The sequence below is a fragment of the Pezoporus flaviventris genome, unplaced genomic scaffold, assembly GCF_033815535.1.
Source record: "Pezoporus flaviventris isolate CSIRO_AGI_PZ_B2104156 unplaced genomic scaffold, CSIRO_AGI_Pfla_v1 ptg000006l, whole genome shotgun sequence".
NCBI lineage: Eukaryota > Metazoa > Chordata > Aves > Psittaciformes > Psittacidae > Pezoporus > Pezoporus flaviventris.
This window is the reverse complement of record NW_026892554.1, coordinates 12,612,337-12,628,146: the sequence shown is the minus strand read 5'-3', so window position 1 is coordinate 12,628,146 and position 15,810 is coordinate 12,612,337. Positions and strand designations below refer to the sequence as shown.

The 15,810-nt window shown below is 35.8% G+C and overlaps 1 protein-coding gene across 2 annotated transcripts in view; it reads left to right on the top strand.

Annotated features, from left to right (window-relative positions):
- GLDN (gliomedin) overlaps positions 1-15,810 on the top strand; it is a 99,722-nt gene that overhangs the window by 20,433 nt on the left and 63,479 nt on the right. The window contains exon 1 of one of the 2 annotated variants that reach the window (XM_061446953.1): positions 7,242-7,263. The exons of the other annotated variant lie outside the window; for it this stretch is intronic. The gene's annotated coding sequence lies outside the window, so the exon portion shown is untranslated. Of the gene's footprint in view, positions 1-7,241; positions 7,264-15,810 lie in introns of those variants that run through there. 2 annotated transcript variants of the gene reach the window in all.

The window sequence follows — 15,810 nt, the reverse complement described above, 5'->3', positions numbered from 1 at the left end:
GACTTCCTAGTTTAGTTTTCTAAACTAAAGGTGTCATCAGTATAGCTTAGAATTAATGACAGTTTAGGAGGTTGCAGGAGCAATATAAGTACATAAATATACAGCGGTAGTTGCAGTTTTCCCCTAATGAAGGGTAGCTGCTGACTGCAGATGTTGTTGTGGAACTTCTCAAGGACATTGTTACACCTGGACAAATGGATGCAGTGCTTGTTGATACAGTACTCCCTTCTTCTAAGTCATGCTCAACCTGGGACTTTCTCCTATATCTTTATTTTGTTATCTGCTTACTCCTTGAATGGCTAAATCGCTAAATCAATAAACCTATGGAAGCTGGGGCAGTTTAAGCAGTGACAACAGCAGAAAGGAAAGAGGCAGTTGTGCTGGCTGTTGTTGGTATGTGAGTTGACCAAGGCTGCTGTTTTCTTTGCCAATTTCCTCTTTGTTCTGACCCCTTGCACTTCAGGGAATAGGGGCAGCAGCAACAGAAGAAAGCTGTTAACCTCCCCCCCCCCAAGTTTTTCCCCTTGTCTCCTCCATAATGGGTCTGCTGGACCATCTCCCTCTGTTTCTTTTTAGCTGGTCAGCCAACCCAGCTTGACTTTTCCCTGTCTGCCTACCATCTGCCTGTAGACTCTCTTCTTTTGTTCCTCTTTAAAAGCTCGCTCCTGTGAGGCACTGAGGGTCTGCAGTGAAATGCTAAGCATGTACATTTCCTACTGATGGCGAGGTCAAATGATTGCTCAGAATCAGCTAAGAGAATAAACATCTAGAGACAAGGTATAATAACTTGTGGAACAGGACACACTGGCAATGGTAGTCAGCTTCAGCCATGTTTTTCAAAACCTTGCGATGATGTCCTAATGAATATTTATCATTATTTGTGACACCCTATTTTCAGCAGTTGTGTATTATAGCAACAGCTGACAAAATGTTCATTTTGGTTGCTAATGAAATTGTCTCTGATTTAGCTGTTTATTATGATGGGGATGTCACTCCCATACCATTGTGTGCCATTGTAACACAGCTGGATTATTGGCAGGCTAGCAAGTTTAAAGGCATATCTGATTAGTGTGTTTCCTGTCCAGATGAAGGTCTCTGAGTGAAAATGTTAACTCTTTGCACTATGCATTTATCTGGTAGGATATGTGAACAAAGTCTAGTTGGGTTTGACAGGTTTTGTGTTGGTTTTTTTAGCACAAATGAACTCTTCAAAACTTTTCAAGCTTTATTTTTTGTAGTAGCAGTCACTAAAATAAAATTCTTTCAGTAAGAAGCAGTACAAAAGTGTTCACTGTCAAGTAAATTCAATTGAATTAGACTTTTATCAACTTCAAATCAGTTGGAATAGACTATCCAACCCTATCTATTTTATGATTCTACAATGTTAGAATTGCAATAAGAAATGCTTATTACTTACATGCCACAAGAAAGCTGTGTATGCTGTTTGGCAAAGCCTAGGTAGTATGTTTTGAACAATAGCAGAGCCCTTAACTCATGTGTCACACTTTGCACTTCACCTTTCTTGTACATACATCATCCTAAGATCTCAGTTGTCTTGCGCTCTTCTTCCTTTAGCCCCAACCAGCATATTAATTCAGCCAATTTAAAGGGCCTAGAATACAGTCCCTACTTTTATACTTGTTAAAAAATGTATTTGAATCAAAGCTTTAAACTTCTTTTGTTCCTGACATTTTAAACTAACTTTCTATGCTTGCATTCAACAATATCAGAATAAAAATATGAAACTAATAGTGGGTAAATCTCCCATCAAAATAAGCATCCACAGAGAGCAGCTATTGTTCTTTAAAGCCATACCCGCTTTAAGCCATGTTTTTGCCTTCACTTTCACTTTTGCCTTCTTTCTTTCACTAGGTAAGCAAGTTGACACAAAAGATAAATATCTAAGGAATCTAAAGAAAGATATTTTGCAAGATATTAGGACCTTTCTTTTCTTTCCTTTCCTACTGTGGTCCATTGACCTGAGGGCTTTAGTGATGCATTAGTAATAACCTATGCATTATAAACTTGAACCTATTTGATCTGGTGAACAACCTTCAGTCTTGGCTGCCAATACAATTCTTCTAGATATCAGTGAAAGATATTTGCAATCTTAGACTGACATTTAGGAATCTGGTCAAAATGCTTTGTCATTATTTTTCCCTGACTTAAGTTTTAGCACAATCCAGGCTAGTCTGGAAACCTTTTATTTTATTAAACTATGAAACCAAAGATCATGGAAATGCTCATTAGAGCAGAAATTTCAAGCTAAGTTTCTGCCATCAGAGAATAGCTTTAAATAAATCTTACTTTTGGGATTACTGTCTCCCTTTTCTCAATTATTGCTGTTGTTTTGAATATGCTTAGTTTGGGCAAATGACGTTTTCAGAAAAAAGGATACTTTATTAGAAATTGGCAACCAGTTCTAACTTAATGCTGCATGATAGATTAAACCATAAGGTTGTCTTTGCAATGTTAATTTTAAAGCTCCAGATAAAACCTGGTTTGGGCTCAGCTTCAGTTATATAAACAAATTCATTGACATTTGAGTAGAAGAGGAATCTGAGTGATTCCACCTTTTAGCTGATTTCTTTTTCAATTAAAATTGAGAACTAATGGGGCCGATTTTGCTGCAGAAAAGAATACTGCAGTTGGGTTTTGCCTCGTAAAAAAAGAACTTGGAATGATTTGGACCTGGATACCATTTATTGTTCACAAATTCCAAGGACTTAGCAGGAAGCAAGTATCTCTTATTTGCTCTGTATAACGCAGACCAGTAAGTACCCTAAGTTTGTCACTGCAGCACATGTTGCACTACTTCTGGTTTGTTCTTACATCCTCAATTTAGAAAGAGATACTCAGCTGTTACCATAATGAAAGAAGAGAGCTGTGCTGGCATTTTAATTTTTAAAAAGGACATTCTAGAATACTTAAGTTAAAGCAGAAACATCCTTTCCAAATTATTGCTCATCTTCCTGTGAGTACGTAGAAAGTGTCAACAATAAAACACAGTGCACAAGAACAGATGTCCCGTGGCAAAGTTTAAATAAAATTGGGAGAAATTAAAGACCGGTTTGCTAATGTGCAGCAATGGAAACTTTGTTCTACATATGGGGGCTCAAGCTAATGGATGTCTACATCCCCTCCCCTTCATTATTGAACAAAGAAGAAGATAGGAACACAATAAAAATAGAAACTCATAAAAAGAGCTCAATCGATGTGTCCATTTTTATCATGTAGCAGAGTTTCATTTGCTGATCCATTTTCCTTGTATAATTGCTGATGAATTGAGTTCACCTTTAATCTCTGAAGCACAATTCTAAATTGTACAAATACAATATATAAATGCATGAAACATAATCGTAGTTCCAGGGCGCTGTTACTTTAGTCTTTCCTTGAGACATTACCTCATTAAATTCTTATCTCTGAAATTGTTTGAACTCAACAAAACTTGGAAAATTAGGAAGTTTAGATAAATGATTTCAGATTGGGCATGTCCTGTTTCAAGTAGAGAGCAGGAAAAAAAATCAGTATCAGATTGAATGAAGTCCACTGTATCTAGTTTGTGAAAAATTATGAGTAGTTGCACGTGTGGTAGCTTTGTAAATTTACAGGGTTTTACCTTCCTCAGAAGGACAGTTCAGAAATAAATTTATGTATATATATATATATAGTATCCAAAACTCTTCTTCCTTATTTGATATTGACCTCTCAGAGCAGCGATACCACAACAGAGTGCTTAAGATAAAATGCCACTAAAAGCACCTTTTTATGTCAGTTTTTACAAACTTGTTGGCTGTTTTGTGTTTACACTTTGTGTTATTCTCAAGAGACAGTGAGCCAAGGACCACTCACAGGAGAAGGCTGTCTTTGACATGCAGGAAAACTCTCTCACGCAAGTATTATTCTTTCATGTAAATGAACCAAATATATATTGCTAAATTATTCCCAACTGAGCAATACTTTTGCTGCCCAGTAAGGAGCGACAGTTGAATTACTATTTTGGCTTCCTTATCTAAGTGGTTGTTGAATATCAGTCCTATTTAGGACTTGTGGAGTCAAAGGAGTGTGATTAGTTTTACTCATTAGAGTAAACTTATTTAACTATAGCAGTTCAGGATATCAGAATTTTACAGCTTGATCCATGCATTATGGATTGTCTAACTGTAACAGTCTAAGAAGCTGGAATTTCTACTGTGTTTGGTATGTGAGAAAAAGCTGTGGTAGTTATGTTGTGATGACTGACCAGCAAAGAAATTCTTTCAAGTAGATTATTCCAAGTGCAATTTATAGCCATTTCTTCACTACTTTTATTCTAAATTGATTTTAGAGAGATTTTGTCTTTTAACAAGGTTTGTTGGAGTCCTACCCTTCAGTCTCTCAAAAATTATGGTTCTTTTTCTGAGTGCCAAGCATTAGCTATTGTTCTTTCTCATCCAGAAAACAATAGATCAATTTAATCAATCAATTTAATCCTATGCCTCTGCTCCTTCATTTCTAATAAAACTCAATTATCAAAAGATGCAATGCTCCTTTTATAGCAGCTACATTAATTAGACGTCCTCCTGGATATAATTGTTCTGAGCACTTCAGTGCTTTCAGTTTGATAATTCATTACATTCAAGCAGGGATTGTGCATCATTATGTATATTTTAATTTGTCACAAAGAAGTTTCAGTTTTTTTCCCCTTCAGAACTTTTGCACATCTTTCTGAAAATAAAATAAGAAAGAATACTGAGTAAGTTAGATGTGTTAAGTTTTTGGTTTATCTGGTTTTTGTTTGTCCATAAGTGATCTGAAAAAAAATTCCCTTTGTGTGTGTGGTTCTAAGAAACAGGTTTAAGTCCCTCCTTTCACTATATCTGACTGTTGGGGAAGCACTGCTGAATAGGGCTTGAGAAAGGACTGATTCAGGCTACCTGATAAGTATTGCAGCACTGACTTCTGTGTCTTTCTATCCTCATGTGATCATTATCCTCTGTACCAAATGTATTTTTTCCCCCTTCCAAGATGACTGCAAGAGCCTAATTGCAGTTATTGTATTGCTGTGCTCGAACTACCAAGTCCTGCTGAGAAGTGGGTTTATTGTGGAGCTGTGGAAACTGCACGATTCCCTCCCAGTTCAGAACCATGGACAAAGCATACCCATACCTGCCTACAAGAACCTTGAGATAGTAATGTAAAGAATAGGCAGTTAACTTTACAGATTTTCACCTAGTAATTCAATGACGTGAACCCTATGAACAACCCCCCTACCATACAATTGTCAGCTTGTTTTAATGAGGAAAAAAGGTGCTGAAGCATTTTGGAGAGTATATACTGAGTGAATGCTGGGAAGAAAAGAGATGTAGTTACTAAAACCTTTAAACTGTGGTATGTACACTTGCTATTGTTCTATAGAGGGAAAATAGAAAAGATAAATTAGCCAGTAAGTCTTCACAGCTGCAGGAGTTTTGAATGCTACAGTGTTCTGTTTTCCTAGAATAGCTAAAATGTGCTTAAAAAACATAAATTTGTCTTTATCATATGGTAATATGGGGGTTTTGAAAGAACATGGAGGGGGGGGGGGGGGGGGGGGAGAAAAGAAAAAACATCAAGCTCCCAGTACAAATGCAATGTCTCTTCAGTGAAACTTTGATTTCAATGAAAGTGCACTGGACTAATTGTTCAATTCCTGATGATCGGTAAAACTTGATGAATTGAGTAAAGTATGTTTTAATGTTAGTCACTTATGAAAAAAGTGCAGTGTGTAGTATTTGATGACAGAATATTTATATTCCCTGATTTTTGAAGTCTTTGACTTAAGGGCAAAATATTTCTATATTATGACACCGGTGGCAAAGAGAGAGGGAGACTATTGATGATTACATACTTGATTCAGCAAGGTTTTCTACAGTCTAATCAATCTTTTTTTATGTATTTTACTGGTCTTGTTTATGGAATTGTATAGAATTTTAAGTAATATTTTATGTGAAACATCACTTGTTACAAGCTGCTGGGGTGGGACAATGTCTGAGGCTTGATGTGAGACAGAAGATTTTTCTTTTAAACTATCAAACATCAGCTTTGATTAAAACCAACGGGAAGGAGTCGAGTCTGAAAACATCTCATCAATAGACAGACCTAGGACCAGGCAGTCAGGAGAGAAGAGATTTTTGGTTTGTTTTTTTTTTGGGTTTTTTTGTTTGGTTTTTTTTTTGAGGCATTTTATCAATAGGACTCATAAGGGTTGCCTTTAATGATTTTTGAGAAAAGAACCTTCCACAACTTGCTGTGGTGATATAATGGCTCTGAGTGCCCTCTGACTTTGAGATCTGCACAATATGTCCTATATAATATCTAGTTTTGAGAACTACGGTGTCTGAAGTGTCTAAGTAGCAAAAGGTGGAACTTTGATAAGAGGGGAAAGAGAACACTCCACAAGATTTCCTGGTACTATTGAAAGCCAGCCAATGTCTGCTGGCTGCTAGCTCAGTTGAACAAAGTAAAATAATACCTTATGTTCCAGCTATAGATCCTTAGGTTTCTGTGTGTCAACAGTATGTGTTAAGTAGGAACAGATCCTGATTTCTGAGGCTGTAGGTAGTGAAGACAGAGGTGCAAATTTTTATGAAAAAAGGCAAGGACATCCTTTCTGATAGCAAAACATTGTTACTGATTCTGCAGTGATGGAACCAATCTCATTTGATGAGTGTTTCTGCTCTGATTTTTGTCACTGATAAGTATGGTAAAGCCGTTCAAAAATAGCATAAAATTAAGATATTTCCAGTGTATTATTAAAGCTTTATTGATTTGACTTTGGGATGGTTTGTGAGAAGGGCCTGTGAGTCGTAGTGATCTAGAGTGCAATGCCTGACCATGTTAAAACTCAGTAAGGGCTATCTTACTAAGGTTTTTAAGCAGCATTTGGCAGTGCAGGAGATGTCTGCAATCTGACAGGATGTTTTCCCATTTTCCCTCACGCTGTCACTTATCAGTCATTTTTCTAAAGCAGAATTCTAGAATGTTCTTATAAAAGCATACAGAGCTTGAGCTAAAGTGCACAAAATGAAAAGCCTCTTGTGCCTTCAATGGGCTTCATGCAAACCCTGTTATGAACAGTATTTGATTATTAGGAACAAGGACTGTGAGAGAGAGAATTCATGACCCCTTGTTGTTCTAGTAAAGATGTCTTGCAGTAAGCTTTTGCTTTGATTCTGTTTTCAGCTCTGAAGAAAATAACTAGTGCTCTTGTCTCTTTGCTGTGAACATGCTGTGCTCATGTAGGTTTGGAGATGAAATTTTCATGAGAATTTTGTGAAGTGATCACTTTTTCCGTGGAAATGTTTCCCACTTTGTATTTGTAAAATATAAGAACAATTGGACTTTTTTTCCCCAATGGCAAACATTTTGGAAAGTGGGAACATGACACACTGCTTTAGTACTGAATGGCTTTCAGTTGTCATGCTTGGTGTGTTCTGTGCATCATAACAGTGAAAGACAAGAAAGCACTGATATCTGCTGATGTTATTACCCTGATCTCTAGTTTGGAAAGTTTCTGAAAATTTTAATGGCTTTAGAATCTCCTGTGGATTTATGCTGAACCATAGTAGTTAGAACTATCTGTATAAGTCTTGCTTCTATAAAGATGAGGACAAGAATATCCTTTTCTAATGTAGTTTTGAAGCAACTGTTGCTACTGATCAGCCTGAAATCAGGATGCAGACTGGCTGAAAAATGTGATTCTGAATAGTAACAAAAGAAAGAAGTTGAATATATGCATTGTGTAATGGCATTAACAGGCTGACCAGATAAACTAAAATAAACAAAACGTTACGAATTTTATAGTGCTGGGGAGATTTGAGCTTTGATGCAGTAATTCAGGATCATATGGGAGTCTAATGAAACTGAGCGTTAGGAATCCTCTCACATCCATTCCAGATGGTTTAGACTTTCTTTGGAACTGACTGTCCAATGTAAAATTAGCTGCCTGTTTATTTTCAATTAATAACACTTGCAAAGGTGAAGAGAAGATTAATCCAGAACACATGAGAAGAGCAAGATATCTGTCTTATAAAACAGTTATTGAAAGATTCAATTCCAGTGTAAGAGCAGAAGGATATGACTGCAAATAAGCACTTTGATTTACTACATATATTCAAACGTGTGATGGCATGTAAAGAAAGGAATCTCTCCTAGTAAGGAAAATGCAGGTTTCCTTTCAAAGGTTGAGGGGAAAAAAATCCTAAGGGGTTTGCCATTGACTGTAATGGGTAAATAAAGTTGTAGAACCTTTCCTGTGTATACACACAATTAATATAATTATCGCCCCATAATAATCAGTCCTTTGATATCCTTTAATAAGAAACTAACAGTATAGTTGTCATGGACAACTCTGTTGCTTATCAGTTATATGCCTTTTTCGCAAATATCAGTCTACACAAGAATAATTACTTTTGTGAGTCATTGTTCTAGGCCCAAAGATATCATGCCCACTTGGCAAAAACATATTGCTATTAATATATGAAACCTGTTCTGAAAAATAATTTAGGGCAGTTTGAAATGATTACTTTGTTCTTTAAAAAGTTTTTAATTCAAAAGAGATATTGGAGGCTGGGGATTTAGAATAGATCTGACAGAACTTGTTCCCTAATTAATTCTAAAAAGTTCTTGATTAGCATCTTTTGGACAGTTAATCTTGAATGCACAACTAACCCTACTTTACACTCTAGATTTATCATCTGATATTTTTACTACTGAGGGATTATTAAAGAGAAGATTATTTGGGAAGTATGTTGTCTAAGCATGGCTCTTGATGGCTGTATTTCATCCATGTGGTGCTCTGTCATCTTCTAGGGGATAACAGATGGGTTCAAGTGATCTGTGCAGTTTGTTCTCAATAGAAGCAATTCCGTGTTCACAATAGAAGCAATTCCGTTTTCTCAAGAATTTCAGTGATTTAAATCTAGCTATTCTGTTTTAGTCTTTGCTGCTTTTTGGGGTTTTCAAAAGCAGTTTCTCTGCCTAGTACATGACTCCGAAAGAGCTGGGAGGAAGACACAAAAGTTCTGTTTGGTGAAACCAAATAGTTCTATGGCAGCAGAATTACGAAACCCTTATTCATTTCTTGAGCTTTTTCCAGCTTAAGGAATTGTGAGCACCAAAATTGGATCTGTGTAAGAAGGCTCCATCAGACATGTTCTGATGTCTAATAAATTAAAGGTGGCTTGATTGGTTTGTTGTTTTGTTGTGTTTTTTTTTTTTTTTTAGTTACAGCATTTCTCACTTCTGTCTTGTTGGATGGTTTAGAAAACTTGAATTGAAGATTGAAAATATTTTTTAAATTATTTTCCTTTCCATTTTTTTCTTTTAGTGCAAAATCTTTTGGGAAGAGCACACAAAAAAAAGTACATGGCTGTATAATCCCTGTTTCTGGGTAAATGGGATTAGCAATGTACGAGTTATTCTTTGATTTCCACACTTATCTATGCATCTATAGTAGGTAAAACAATCCATGTTTCTCCATTTCAGTATCCTACTAGGCTACATACAAAAGATGTGATGCATCAGATGTTTTCTAATAACCTAGCAGAATCATCATTAGTAAGGGGAGGGCAATTATTTCTCTTCATTAAACTTCTGAGTGCTTATTTTAAAGTAATCAGGAGACCATATGCTTTATTGTCTTGCATAGCTAATGCGTATCTATTTCTGCATTTTCTGTAACATCAAAGCTCAGAATTGTAGTGAAGGGTTAGAACATATCTGTGGTCATATGGAGATTTCAGAAATGACTGTTAAGAGGTGTTAATTAAATTCCTAGTTCTTCTAGATAATGTTTTAAATTTTAAACAGATTAATATATATGTCTGGCTACTACAGGAACTTGTTACAGGTGTGTCACTGAATGTTACCTGCAGTTAAATCTCCAAGAGTTGAAAAGGTTTAAATATTCTTTTGTGTTTGTTTTATGCACTGGAAATGGATTTGAAGCCAGTATTATGTCTGAGTTCCTTTTCGTCAAAGGGGGTTCAGAATCTAAACCCATTTTATGTGCTAATCTTAAATCTACTTTCAGCCCAAACTGAAGGAGATAAACCAGGCTTAAATACAAAAGCTTGGGGTTTATTTGGTTCATTATCTTCTTACAACAGGCCACTTACATGTCATTCAGTAGGGGTGAGGAAAAAAAAGCTTAGTAAAATACCATGAATTCCATTGATTTCTTGGAGGAGAATTGGGAATTTAAGAGTTTAATGAAGAATAATAGCCAAAAAAATTAAAATAAATAAAAAATTAAGAATAATAGCCAAAAAAATTAAAATAAATAAAAACCATTTTTTTTAAATCTAAAATAATCTGTGGAAAGATATTCATGTTAGTAGACCTCAAACAAATTCAATACATGCTTTGAAATTTAAGTAGGTCTAATATGCTTTAAGCTGCTCACAAATTGATGATCTGTAATGACAACTTTAAAGAACGTGGCAAACTTGGGTTTTCAGTAGTTTACAATGTTTGGAGACTTCCTGCACTTCAGTACTGCACACTGCAATATTGCCCTGTCTCTCAAAAAAATACCGTGGGTTGTGGTTGGTATTTTTGTTTGTCTTATTTTACACAATTGTCTGAACTCGGATTCTAGTATCAGTGGTAGCATCTAAACTGAAGAGCCTTGGCCTTCTTAAACTTGAGCTCTTCCACAGGGCTTTCAAGGATTAGCGCAGTTTCCAAAGAGTATGGAGAGAGTCCAGGTGAGAATCCTCACCAGAGAGTATATCTGCTGTGTATAGTCTGCATAAACTTCCTTGTCCTGTGAACCACAAGTCTCACTATCTCATGCCAATGTTTTGTACTAGCATGCTGTATGAAAACATTTTAACCCTGTAAGATGTAGTTCTCCAAAACAATTTATCCTTTGTTGGGTCATGCTACAGTTCTGTGGCACTTTTCAGAAATGATTGATGGTAAATGACTCAACTTTAAGAGAATTTCAACAGGCTTTTGTATTTGCAATGTGTCGTTCTCCTGTTATGACAAAGAGTTCTAGTGTGTAGCTGAAACTGAAAATGGGGAGTTGTCATTCCTTGATGTAATTTTAAGTAGCTGTTAAACCAACTACCACAAAAAGCCTTGAGGTTCTTGCATTTGTTTCAAGCAGAATACTTGCCTGCAAAGAAGGAAGACAAATGGAAGAGAGCCAGTCAATAGTTTACTGGTAACCTGGTTAATAAGCAAGCACTAATGAACCATAGCCGGTACATTTTAGCAGGCTTTATATATCCCTCCTCCTGAAGTGTTCTTGCATCTTGGTGATGTGTGGACTCTAAAGACTGATGGCTATTCTTCCCTAGACAGAATGTCACAAGAAGACTTTAGTCTCCCCAGTTCTGACAAGGAGGTGTTATATCTGATGGATGTGTCATCTTGTGCACATGTAGGCTCCCTGGAGCTGCATGCGTGCCTTTACAATAACAATTGGCTTACCTTCTCATTTTAATTTAGTCTGCAACTTTGTTATCTTTGTGTACATTCTAACCACAGTATTGCCATTTTTGTATATTTCCTGCTCTACTAACCTCTGGCTAAATTGTTAGATCACGTGGTGTACATAGCGTTGGAGAAATTTTTACCGCATACATAATCTTATTCACTTACACAATGCATGCATCCTCATAGATGCACACCCTGGCCATATATCTTGGTGTCTAAGCCAAGGCATTTTAACTGGATTATGGTCCTGATGTCTTGGGGTTTTGGCCAAAGATTTTCATCTAAGTGAAGGGGCCCTCAGGCAATTAGTTCCTGAGCTACACAGTACATTGGTGTTTTTTTTACTGTAAACGTTTTGTGGGGCATGAGTTTAGCAAGTCAGGTCTGTTTTGAAGACTTATACTCTTGACATGCTTTGAGATCCTTAGGTGCAGCAATATAGTGGATTGATAACATTTCTGTAGTTTGAATGTATCTTTGCATTGCTCTTCATGTAAGGAAAAAGACAAGACCAGTGAATATAGCTTCATCTGTATTTATATATCTGAGCTGGTGAAACTTCATTTGAAAACATTTCACTTCACATCAAACAGAAAAAGATCCATTTGCAGCTGCTTTAGTATTCATTCAGTCACTTTTGCGAAATTTAATTATGTGCTTTCTGAAATGGAAGTAAGTGGCAATTTTCTTAATGCAGTTAGCACCGTACATACTTGATATTATAATAATACTGATTTGTGCTCTTCTCATGCCTCTCTCAAACTATTGTTTAACATTCAAAAATATCTTCTAGCATTTGCTGGAATGAAAAAGGTGTCTAAATACAAATATGTGTATAGGTGTTAGAAGATGCAGTTTCTGAATGCAGCTATTTTGATCTATAATTACTTGCAAGAATCTTTCAATGACTCTAAATGGAGAATGAAATTCAACTCCATCTACATATCATTACAAGGTAAGGGTAAGTTTATAAAGCATTAAGTGAGGTGCTAATCAACTCTTCTAAAACTGAAGAGGAATTAAATGATTGAAATCCCATGGGAGGTATTTTCAGGCCTAATCAGGCAGTTTAATGGAGTTGTGCACATTGTGCCAAATGTATCCTTTTAGCAGCTGAATTAAGTGGTTTTGCTTTTGACCAGCAATTATTTAAAGAATAAAGAATTACTAAGAAGACCTGCTCAATTCTTGGACTGTGTTAATGAGTTAGTAAGTACTGTAGAATTGTGGTGAGGCTGCATGAAGTACTGGGGCTTGCACTGCTCATTGAAGGATCAATATACAAAAATCAAACTTTATTCAAAGACTCTAATATTTCATTAGAGAATCCTGCTCCACTGTGGACTATGGAAGAATGCCATAGAAGCACTAAATTAAATTAGCCAAGCATCAGGGTAAAATATCATCTAAAAATGTCATACTAAGAGAAAGTGAGTTAGTATCAATGCATCAAATTAATTGAGTAAGCTGAATTATTCTTAAAATACCATCAGAGCCTCACAATCTCTCAGCAATAATTCTGAAACTTGCTAAGCAGTGTTCTGTCAATCTTGATGCCAAATGGTACATACAGGTTCCACTCAAGTAGACCAGAACGCTTTTACTAAAAGGTGATCTTTGAGAAACCTTTTCTAATGCCAGGACTAATTGGAATAATACCAATACATTCATCCACACTATTGGGGGTCAGTTTTCTCTCAACTTCTGCACTTACAGTGAGTCTAGAATGACTCCACCTCTTCCTAAAGCAGTGTTTAATAACTGAGGAAGACCACAAGAGTTTGCTGGCTGTTAGCTTTTTTTGTATCAGCAGGGACTTTGGTAACATATAAGCTGTTCTTGTTGCATGAATAAATTTTCTGTGTGTGCCATCTACTGGACCCTGCTCAGAGTGCAATGTTAACTCAGTTGTATTTGTACCTAAATAACCTTATCTGAAACTAAAGAGATTATTGCAAAAGTGAACAGCATAACATCTCACTTTATGAAAGCAGTAGGGTTTTGTAAGTGACCGTAATTCACAATAGATAAAGATGACAATTCTGGATTATGTTTTTAATGCATTGATGCATTTGAATAGAATTATTACTGCAGTAGTACAGATCTGTAGAATTGAGTGCTTGTCTATGTCATAAAATTAAAGATCTGTGTTTGAAAACATTGAACTTGTAACAGTATGCAAACCCAGAGCTTTCATAAATAGATATCGTAAGTTTAAGGCTCGCAATCGTAGTAGATAGGTAATGTTGTTTTGAGCCTTAACAGTTTTAACCTCACAAGTCGTGGTAACTGCCCCTTTAAAATGAGTATGACAGCAACAAATTCCCGTTTTAGAGAAGGATTTTATTTCACAATAGATCAGAGCAGAGTTGGCCCAACATATCAACTCTTCGTCCATCAGAGATAAATTCCTTGCTACTGTGAAATTTCAATTGGAATTTTGAAGTTAAGAATTTAATTTAATGGGGTATTAACTGAGGCTATAACAGTGGATTGTGTTGGAGAACGTGGAAAGTAAACTAATAAAATGACAATTTTTTATTAATGTTTATAAATTAGTAATAGAGGAAAATGTCTTCACTGGGTGAATATCACTATTGGTTACCATCTGACAAATGTATCCATCTCCTGCTGCTATGTCAGAGTTCCTGTGGGGTTTATTTTGATTGGTTTTGGTTTTGTTGGGGTTTTGGTTATTGTTTTTTTTTTATTTTTTTTCGTGGTGGGGAGGGGGTTGTTTGGATTGTGGTTTTTTTTTTTTTTAGTGTGCCATTTACTACCTTCCAGTTTTGTCACTTAGCCAAATACCATTACTCTGTAAGCTTTCATTTGAAAGTGAAATGGATTAGTTCTACAAATGCAGATTGAATGGGTTGTGCCATCATGATATGAGTAGAAAGAGATGAAATTTACTTTGAACTATGTAGTCAGTTTATGTCTTTGCTTGGTTTTATCTTTTCATTACTTCAGATACCTTTTTCTTTTCTTTTCTTTTCTTTTTTTTTTTTTTCCCCCAAATAGCTGAGCCCTTTGTGTCATCAAGCCAAGCTTTTTTGTTACATCCACAAATTCCTCTTATTTTAAGAATCACCAAAACTTCCTTCTTCCCTTTTTTTAAAGCTTCAATAAAATGCATTCCTAGGCAAACAGTCTTGTGTGAACTTAAATTACTTCTATTTCTGCTTTCCTTCTACTATTAAAAATCCACAATACAATGTCCCCCGGCAGAAGTAGTAAATTTGATTTTAGATTATCCCAGGTTTCATCCTTGTATCTAATACTTCAGTATCAGTTCACACATGCATACACATGCATTTAAGTACTTTTTTGTGATTCTTAGGTTTGGAAGACACAGTGAAACATGGTTTAAAACTTGGTTTTGTGAATACAACTTTTATTTGGTAATTAGATTATTTTCGAACAACATCCGTGCTTATGTGCTGTGAGCAGCCCATAATCACAGTGATGTATAAAACATAGTCATCGGGTTTGGTCTATGTCGATGCATTGAATTTAATGGAATAGTCACTTACTGACAGTAGACTTGATGTAGTTTTAAAAGTCACTTAAATTTTTACAGTACCTGGTAATAATCAGAGCTCTGTTTTGTGCAATGGCATATATACATTGGAAAGATTTAAACTGTTTATATCCACATGGCAAGCTTTGACACAGTGCTTCACCAGTTGCAGTTCTCAAACATATGTCAAGTATGTGAGGAGTGGAAATGGACCTTATTGTGCAAACATTCATGCAAACAGACCACTGTGTAACAGGCCTAATACAGATATGGAGAACAGAGCTCAGATTAGCTAATGGCTCAAATTAGCTAACAGCTCGGATTAACAGGTCTATTGTCCAAATGTGGACAAAATTAAGTACTGTAGAAATCTGAGGACCAGAAACACTATGTGCAAAGCATATCGGAAAGAATATACTTAAAATACAATGGGAAATAATTCAGCAGGCTTGCTTACAAAAAATAAAAAATTATACTGCTTTTTTTCTTTCATAGAATAATTATGGTAATCATGTTTCTGAAATTCCAGCCTACAAATTCAACGCTATATAATACATTAAAGGAATCAGAGCAGCATGCATGTTCCATATATCTACATGATTTTGTATAATTATTTCAAAATTTGAATGATAAAAGTAATTTATTAATTCCAACCTTGTGAAAAAACTTACTCAGCGAGAGACCTATAATTATGAGACAGAAAATCAGAGAGTAAATTATCACTATGAAAATGCTTTTCTGTGTGAAATAAGCAAAGATACGTACTGTGTATGAAAGACTAGTTTATTCCCCCCAGAAAAAGACCCTTCAGTGTAGTCCTT